This window comes from Macrobrachium rosenbergii, chromosome 48 (assembly GCF_040412425.1).
Source record: "Macrobrachium rosenbergii isolate ZJJX-2024 chromosome 48, ASM4041242v1, whole genome shotgun sequence".
Lineage (NCBI taxonomy): Eukaryota > Metazoa > Arthropoda > Malacostraca > Decapoda > Palaemonidae > Macrobrachium > Macrobrachium rosenbergii.
Genome location: NC_089788.1, coordinates 42,043,219 through 42,052,979, shown reverse-complemented (window position 1 = coordinate 42,052,979; position 9,761 = coordinate 42,043,219). Strand labels below are relative to the sequence as shown.

The window sequence follows — 9,761 nt, the reverse complement described above, 5'->3', positions numbered from 1 at the left end:
GAAAAATGTCCAATGGAGAACAGAACAGGGAAATGTATCATGGAAACACAGAGGAATTTCACTGCAGCACAACTGGGTCTTTCCACAAAATGTCTGGAAAAGAGATGTGTTCATGAGTTATGGTACTCACTTTCTATGGCGACAAATAACAAATGTTCCAGTGGAGTCCTTCAACACTGCACCACTAACCAAAACAAACCCAATCTCAAAATGAAGTCCCCTGCAAGAGTAAAATCCCTGTTAATATTATACCATTAGGGAGTGCCACACACATACGCACTCACTTAATCCACTTCTTCTGGAAATGTGATGACCCCGGTTCAATGTTCAGTCACGCTGTCTCCATGGACTTAAATCCTGATCATCATCAGGCAAGCACAAATTCATGCATCAGACACCCTCGCTACATCCAACTGTGCAAACCTCCAACGTCAACACAAATGCACCAACAGTGGAAATATCACTGACAGGCCAGCACATAGATCGTCCAAAGTCATCAAAGACTTTATATATATATATATATATATATATATATATATATATATATATATATATATATATATATATATATATATATATATATATATATACATATATATATATATATATACATAAATATATATATATATATATATATATATATATATATATATATATATATATATATATATATATATAATATATACATATATATACATATATATATAGTAACGAACACCTTCGACAGTTACAAAATTTTATATAGATATCACTTAAATCAGGTTCTCTCATTCCTAAATGATCTGGGCCACAGTGGTCCTTTATATGCTCCAAAGAGCTGGATCACAAGTAGCACAAATGGATAATAAGCATTCAGGGATGGCCTGACTGGTGGTGTGTTGGGGGGCGGTTAGCCCCCATCAATACTGATTTTGAGTTGGTCAAAAATGGACAATATTTGTTGTTTAAATACACACCTGTATAGCGTGTGTGTATAATGTGTATGTATGTAAGAAATTAAGAATCGATATATATGGCACACACGGACACACACACCAACACATATGTAACTGCTCACGAAGGTGACCTTTGAAAGATGGGTCAGCTGTTCGAGGGTCCATTTGACTATACACAGCATGCTTGAGTGTCATTCACATACCACAAGATGTCAATGTTCGCAGAAGCCCCTTGGTGACAAGACACAAGGAGCAAAAATGCGATTTCAGCTTAGAACATTCTAGAAGGTGATCCGGTTATAAAACCAGATTTGAAGAAAGCATTCAAATGGAGTGCGTGGGTGTGTGTGTGACCAGGTACCTCGTGACGCCTTTATTGCAAGAGGCGTGTCTTACTGTACTTTGACCTCGAATGATGTCACAAGAGTATGTTCATATGTGCGTTGACAAATCCTATATAATGCGTGCTTTTCATAGAATGAGGGGGACAATCAGAACCGTATTTTGAGTGTGTGCTCGGGTGACAGGAAAAAACACAGACTGGAACTGTCTCCAGAGGACAATGGTGGAGTGAGTACCGCTCATAAACATTTTAAGCTTTTCTTTCAGAACTATGGGCACAGACATTACCCCTGTGGCAGTGAAATCTTGTGTTTCTGCATTTTTTACATTTCCTGGTTTTTAATATAACGCTTGTTCTTTTACAGGTAGGTATTCCTTCCTCCCTCCTTCACGTTCCTCTTCAAGGAAGGGAGTGGTGTGACATTTAATGATGAATTGACCTGAGTGTATTCATTGACATTTTTATGATTTGAATGACCGGTGAATTATTTCTGTTTTTCCCTAAGTTATTGGGTGACTATGATTTGGACCTTATTTCTTTAGAAGATTTGCATAGTTATGTTGAATCATTCGATTTCATTCTTCTTTTTTTAAGTTATTTTCGTTATCTTTTTTTTTTTTTTTTTTTTCAATAAAGGTTTAGTTTTGTACCTAGTATCTCACTCCAGTAGTCCTTAGAATTCAGTTAGGGAAAGGAATAATTTATGATGTCGGCTCACGCTATCACACAATATCTTGGGAAAAGCAAGATACCAACCTCTGTTCTTAAAACGGAGACTTAAATAAAGTATAGGGCTCAGGATCGGCCTACTACAGTTTTGGCGACAGCGGTATAAGGTAGTTAGGGGAGTTAGAAGGTGTTAGATAGTTAGATAATTGGATAATTAGGCATGTATACGCTTCTGAAGAGACATAATTTAGTGTTGGCATCTCAGAATAGGATTTTGTGGGTGTCAGCAGTGTAGATGTTGCTGGGAGGCGAGCGTCAACTCGCAAAGCTAGTATTTCTTGAAGAGTGCTTTGGGCAGGATATAAGCAGGGATATAATGTGCAGTAATTGCGATATTTTGACCGCCAGGGTGTGGTAAAACACGTGAAGACGCGCGAGTATTTTTTTCCCCTCTCTCTCTCTTCACTTGATGAAAATTCGTGCATTGCTAAGCAGAGACGTACTTAATGTAAGTGTTGTGATTTTTCTTTTTTGTTGTTACTTTAATGTGAAATTGTGTTTTTTTGTCACTGTGTTGTAACTGATGTTTCGATTGCAACAGTTGTGTTACGTCATCGCCATGGTGACGTAGTAATTGGGTCACGATTTTGGGCAGAGCGTTTTGCTTGCTTTGCCACGCCCGTATGAAGCGCTGTGTGCGTGTCGCATATATTGTATCTTTTTTTTTTTTTATAGCAATCTGCTGTTCACATCGGCATGTAGGGTTTAAGGGTGATATTTTGTTGTTGTATTGTTCCTGGGAACTTTTACGATTGGGTAGTATTTTATTTGATATTTGTGAATTGCGAGGTGCAAACATTTTTATGCAAGTGTGTATGTACTTCTTAGTTTTTGTACTCACACATGTACGTGCGTGGTTTTTGGGTGCATATGTGTGTGTGGGTAAAATGTGTATGTGCATGTGAGTAAGGTGTGTACATGGGTGTGTGTAGAGCAGCTGCATTTGCTTGAATGACATTTCCTGCATCCAGCAGTTTTCGCCTTTGGAGACAGAGCGAGTCTCTGAGGGTGTGGTGTTAAGCATTTTTTCTATAGGTGTCATCAGGCCTTGGATGAGGATTGAGGGGGAGTTGCTGCTTGTAGAGGGTGGGAGACGAATCTCTCTCTCTGTGTGCCTGAGAGGAGATGACTAAAGAGAAATCAGCTGTGTACGTAAACAGCACTTGTTTTTTTTTCTCTCTCTCTCTTTTTCTCTCTCCATGGGATTTGGGAATTTAATTGCAAGGGTTAGCTAACTGTGAAATTAATCTTTGAAATGTAGTTGGATGATGGGTTTAATTTACTGGGAATTTATTTAAGGGGTTACTTAATAGTAAATTTAGTTTTTGGGTTTACGTAATTTTGAATTTAATTAAGGGTTTAATTAATTTATTTTTGAAATTTATGGTGGGTTTTGTAAACTTTTTATTTAATTGTTTGTTTCGGGAACTTTGAGTTTGATTGTAATTCTAATAAGCTGGGATTTAATGATGGGTCCGAATTAGTACCTTTCTTTTGAGTTTTGGGGATTAATTGTAGAGTAATTGTAATTTTGTGTTGTATGGGAATTCTGTTAAGGGAAATTGTGTTGCCTTCGGTTTTTGTTTTGGTAAAGGGTATACTTTCATGGGACCTTGGGAATTTTTGCATTTGTGATTAGCCAAGAGTAAGTTTGTGAATTTAAGTACAAATATGACGGGAGGTAGTGGTGATCAGAGACTCCTTAGAGCAGCCTATGGTTGTGTAGGACGCGGAAATCCAGTCCGCGGTCCGAAGAATAATGTTGCAAGTCAGAATAGCACAAGATTGATGGGTGGCTTGAGTTCTAGGATACCACGGGGTCGTTGCTTTAACTGTATATACAGGGTCACATTAAGAGATTTTGTCGTGTTAAGTATTGTAGCAGTTGTAAGAGTTATGATCATCCTTAGCGGTCTTGCCCGTCTCGGAGACAATATAACAGGCCCACATTCCAGAATTTTGGTAGTCCAGATAAGGAAGTACCTCACGCGAATTGTTCAAGGGGATCTGGTAATCGACAGACATCGTCGAAAGACCGGTCGTTTGTAAAGGAAAACTGGATGGGTGTCTCTTGGGATATTGGACTTTTGGGAGAACCCACAGGGTCAAAGCCTGTTGTAATTGGGTCGGTACAGGGAGTAAATGCAAGGGTCTTTCTTGATACAGGTGCCTCCATTAACCTGATGAACGAAGAATTGTTCAGATCAATGTTTCCCGATCGATCTTTGAGACCTGCGCAGGAAGCTGTATACGACGTTCAGGCAAATACATTAAGAATTTTGGGTAGTTTGGAAATAGATTTATCCATTGGGGGTAGATCTTTGATGGAATAATTTTTAGTTATAAGGGGATGTGCTTTGGGAAATACATTGCTGCTGGGACATCCGGCATGTCGGAGGCGAAAGATATCGTTTCATACAGGGGTTTCCGGTATAAATAACTGTGGGGGTGCCTGGTGTGTTTGTGCCGTATGAGGGGGCAGACGTGAGTGTAGTGAGTGAGAATGTCTCAGGAGTACATGAGGGTATGGGGCTGAATAATGAGAAGCACTATAAGGGAGTTTTGACTGATGATGTGGTGCTTGGTCCGGGTATGGTTGCGATGGTGAAAGTGCGAGTGAAAGGGGTGCATAAATCCAGACAGATGTGCGTGGATGAGGGTAGCGAGAAGTTGATAGGAGTTTTGTGTACCTGTTCCATAAATAATGTAACGAGTTCAGGGGAAACTTGGGTGGAGTTGCTAAACTCTAACGATACAGTTCGTAATTATCAAAAGGTTACTTATGCAATCGATTTTGTTGACTGGGTCGATGAAGATAATTCAGTGAGCATTGTCGGGGATTTTTGTTCTTTTTCAGAAGCAGATTTACAAGCTGGAAGGCAAGTGTTTAGAGGTCAGTTAGCTAATGCTGATTACAAGGAATATGCTGAGGGTGTAGAAGATGTTTTAGCCAAGTTTGCGGACATAGTCGCGCTCAAAGGGGATAAGTTAGGAGTAACGAATGTGTTAGAACATAAGATTCAGTTGGAGGACAACACTAAGCATATTTTTGTTCCTTCATATAGGATTCCTTTTAAGATTAGGGAACAAGTAGAACAAGAGGTTAATAGGTGGGAAGACGAAGGCATTGTTAGGCCTAACACATCACCTTTCAATTTTCCATTGCTTGCAGTCCCCAAGAAAGATGGCTCAGTCAGGTTTGTGTAGACTTTAGGAAATTGAATGAGAAAACCATTCCTGATCGCTACCCTGTGGCGTGTTTGCCAGATTTATTTTGTGAGATTGGGGGTAAGGGTATTTGCTCTTCAATTGATCTAATGCAAGGGTACCTGCAGGTTCCACTAAGTGAGGAGAGTCGAAAGTACACGGCCTTCTCTTTGCCGAAGGGTCATTATGAGTTCACTCGGATGCCATTTGGTTTGACAGGCGGTCCGATGACTTTTACTAGATTGATGAATACGGTTTTGCATGGCATGCTAGGAAAGAAAGTCCATATCTACATGGATGATATCTTAGTTGCCACAGACTCAGTAGAGGAGCATCTAGAAGTTCTTAGGGAAGTTTTTAGAAGATTTAGGTTAGCTGGTTTGAAGATAAAGTTAGCTGAGAGTAATTCTCAAGAAGCAGATAGTATATTTAGGGCATATCATTTCTAAAGAGGGTGTCAGAGTAAATGATGATAAGGTTAAGGTAATTGTAGAGTTTGCTACACCCAAGACTAAGAAGCAGGTTCGGTCGTTTTTAGGCATGGCGGGATTTTTCCGTAGATTTGTGAAGGGTTTCTCTGTTCTGGCGTCTCCTTTGACAGATATTCTGAGGGATGATGCGCCGTTTGTTTGGGGAGAGGGACAGCAAGTAGCATTCCAAACAATCAAAGATCCTTTAACAAATCCCCCAGTGTTGAAGTTTCCAGATTTAGAACGTCCATTCACGTTAGTGACAGATGCGAGTAATGACGGGATAGGTCACGAAGGTGACCTTTGAAAGATGGGTCAGCTGTTCGAGGGTCCATTTGACTATACACAGCATGCTTGAGTGTCATTCACATACCACAAGAAGTCAATGTTTGCAGAAGCCCCTTGGTGACAGACACGAAACAAGGAGCAAAAATGCGATTTCAGCTTAGAACATTCTAGAAGGTGATCCGGTTATAAAACCAGATTTGAAGAAAGCATTCAAACAGAGTGCGTGGGTGTGTGTGTGACCAGGTACCTCGTGACGCCTTTATTGCAAGAGGCGTGTCTTACTGTACTTTGACCTCGAATGATGTCACAATGTCACGGGAGAATTCTTCCCCCACCAAGACATTAAGATATATGAGATAAGAGAGAATAATAATACTACTATAAAGATGCACTGTTGTCAGTCTTCTTGCCTGGAGACAGGGTCGGAGAATGGTACTGTGTCATAGCTGACACAGTAGGTATGAAGACTACTGACGTTTACGCTGCCTGGGAATTAGGGCAGGCCTGTCCTGCTGCTATTACATGATATTCCCTGGGTGTATGGGTCTTATTACTGATGAGGCCAGGTGATGTCTTCCCACTGGGAGGCAATTGAAGTGCTGATTTCCATTTTAGTGGTAAGGTACGATGGTACTGAAGAAAATCCCTGGTACTCAGTTCGTTTCTTTATTACTCATTACATCGTGCCAAATTTCTCCCAGGTCTAGTCTCCCGGACTTGGTTAATTTACATAGTCTTCAGAACTCCTGGACTAGATCCAATTTACATACTCTTCAGGACTCCTGAACTAGGTCCAATTTACATACTCTTCAGGACTCCTGGACTAGGTCCCTGGAAATATTCCTTTTATTTAATTTTATTTCAAGAAAACAATACAAGTGAGTATTTTAAAACAACAAAAATAAATAACTTTATATTGAGAGATCTCAAAAAAATATATAAACTACATACTACGGGAATTGCTTTTCCTTCACAACAGGATAAGTATCAAAATGGAGCAGCCCTGGAATCAATTAATTTACAGTAAGGTGTAAATCATTTGATACCCTGTGACACAGTACTAAATGTTTTGTACACAACATATGTCAATGGATAAGACTACCTGAAAGATTTCTGAGAAACACTTAAACTAAAATGAGGTAAAACTAGGCTAAAGTGCCTTTCAACAGGATATAGTCTAGGTTAGGCCTCTTCAGAAATCGTTAAGGATAGCCTATGCCAAGTTTACATGGCTGATTTTTGACTAGGTTACAATAGGCCACAAGTTAGGTTAGTTTAATGAGGGTATAGGCTAAGTCCTATGTAATTAAGTTTTCATGAACTTTAATATATATAGCCTAAGCCATTTGTAACAAAAATTGTCATAATTCCTCATTCAAACAGAATTAGTCTAGGGTAGGCCTTCTTAAATTACTGTATAGCCTAGTCTAAGATCGTGATCGGCAGTGGAAACTTCAATGAGGGAGGTAGGGGTAAACCCAAGATACACTGTTGGACGGCCATTTTGTGGCCCCCTTTAGGCACTGGTATCTACAAAAACTCTACATAAACAAAATACTTATAACTATCTTTTTCTAACGTTTTACAACCCCATCAAACGGCAAGTTACAATTCAAACCAACACAGCAAAACACCATGACAACTAACGAATAAGAATATTTCACTACAAAAATTTTCACGTTAAGGCGTTGCAATCACGTTTGACTGGGCATGCAACAATGCTGCACTTAAATCTTCGTCTGTCACTGTTCTTTCATGATAGTGATCTGTTCCAACTAATGAACTAACGGTAATATTATGACTTTAAAAGCTTACCTTGCAAGGGATAGATAATAACTTGTATTAATAATTTGGTAAAATAGCCAAAATGAAGGGTGGACCGCTTGACGTCCTTTTCACACCAACAGTGTTCTCGTCCCTTACATGTTTCTTTAGTGTTACCAATATGCAGACGTGAAAGATTCAGACAGCGCTCCCACATTCAGAGCGAAAGAAAAACAAAACAAGGGACTGGCTACACTTCTATGCATTCGATGTCCACAACAAAAAAATGAAAACATTTTACAATACAATCACTCTTACAACAGTAGTGTAAAGATATTAGAGGAGGATGATGAATCAATTCCTAAACAAATCAATAATATTTAAAGGAATAATTTTCCCATTACAACAAGAGTATGTTCATATGTGCGTTGACAAATCCTATATAATGCGTGCTTTTCATAGAATGAGGGGGACAATCAGAACCGTATTTTGATTGTGTGCTCATGACAGGAAAAAACACCCAGACTGGAACTGTCTCCAGAGGACAATGGTGGAGTGAGTACCGCTCAAAAACATTTTAAGCTTTTCTTTAGAACTATGAGCACAGACATTACCCTGTGGCAGTGAAATCTTGTGTTTCTGCATTTTTACATTTCTGGTTTTAATATAACGCTTGTTCTTTTACAGTTAGGTATTCCTTCCTCCCTCCTTCACGTTCCTCTTCAAGGAAGGGAGTGGTGTGACATTTAATGATGAATTGACCTGAGTGTATTCATTGACATTTTTATGATTTGAATGACCGATGAATTATTTCTGTTTTTCCTTAAGTTATTGGGTGACTATGATTTGGACCTTATTTCTTTAGAAGATTTGCATAGTTATGTTAAATCATTCGATTTCATCCCATTCCAGTAGTCCTTAGAATTTAGTTAAGGAAAGGAATAACTTATGATGTTGGCTCACACTATCACACAATATCTCAGAAAAGCGAGATACCAACCTCTGTTCTTAAAACGGAGACTTAAATTATAGGCATCAGGATCGGCCTATTACACATACATATTGTAGGTCTTTTTTCTTTTTTTCAGATTAATAAACTATAATCTATTTTCTTTGCAGTATAAAATACTTTCGGGGAAAAATATTGTTGTTGTATGAAAAATAACAAATAACCATAAAAAATTTGGTTTGTATATATATCATTAACTATAGGATATATATTGTATCTTCAGTACTTCAGCTTGGTCAAAATATTACTAAGTTGGTCAAAATTTTCTTTACACCCACTCAATCAGAGGGTCCTCAAGCATTACTCAAAGAGGGATAAAAATACTAGGAAATAACCAAACAAATATATTGCAAAAACAAACATTTGCAAATTAAACAGTCCCCAAAAAGCTGAATGTTTAGGGGAGGAAGAAACCCATTCACTAACAATGCACAGATACTACCCTCATTCGCCTTGCTAATTATAACTCCTTAATCAAAGGGAGAGAAATTAGGGAGAGGTAGGAATTCATCTCACACACACTAGTACGTAAGTAACCCTAGCACACGACAATGAGAGATAACAGAAAGAAGAGAACCTTAAACCCACTCTTATAATTTGCACAAAAGACCCAAATATCAAATATTTACACTTTTGTGATGTTTAGCAGTTTTTTTTTTTTTTTAGAACAATCATTCGCAGATTGTTCCATTGTTGTGGGTGCTGTCTCCTTACCTGTTGATATTTGTTTTTGTGTGTGCGAAGTTGACGTCTGTCGCCTTCGTATTGACTGCGGCCGTCGGGTTTGGTACGGCAGCGAGTCAGGTCTCAGCAGCATAGCAGCAAGGAGTCCTTATCTTTGTAGCAGGTATCATTTTACCTGTTGGCTGTGGTAGCAGAGGATGGTTGGATGACTAAATCGTAGTCATCTGTGGAACTGGTTCCTCTTTGACAGTAGATTGGCTGTCTTGACGTTTCTTCCGTGATCTTCTGCGTGTTGGATGTGTTCTTGTTTGCAGTCACTGGCTGCTTCGATG

At 38.9% G+C, this 9,761-nt stretch overlaps 1 long non-coding RNA gene across 1 annotated transcript; it reads right to left on the bottom strand.

Moving 5' to 3' along the window:
- Positions 1-6,624: 6,624 nt before the first annotated feature.
- On the bottom strand, positions 6,625-7,906 carry LOC136831716 (uncharacterized). The gene is made up of 2 exons (XR_010850959.1): positions 7,788-7,906; positions 6,625-6,803 (listed from the first exon to the last, which is right to left on the bottom strand). It is a non-coding gene; the product is annotated as an uncharacterized lncRNA (long non-coding RNA).
- Between the last annotated feature and the right edge of the window lie 1,855 nt (positions 7,907-9,761).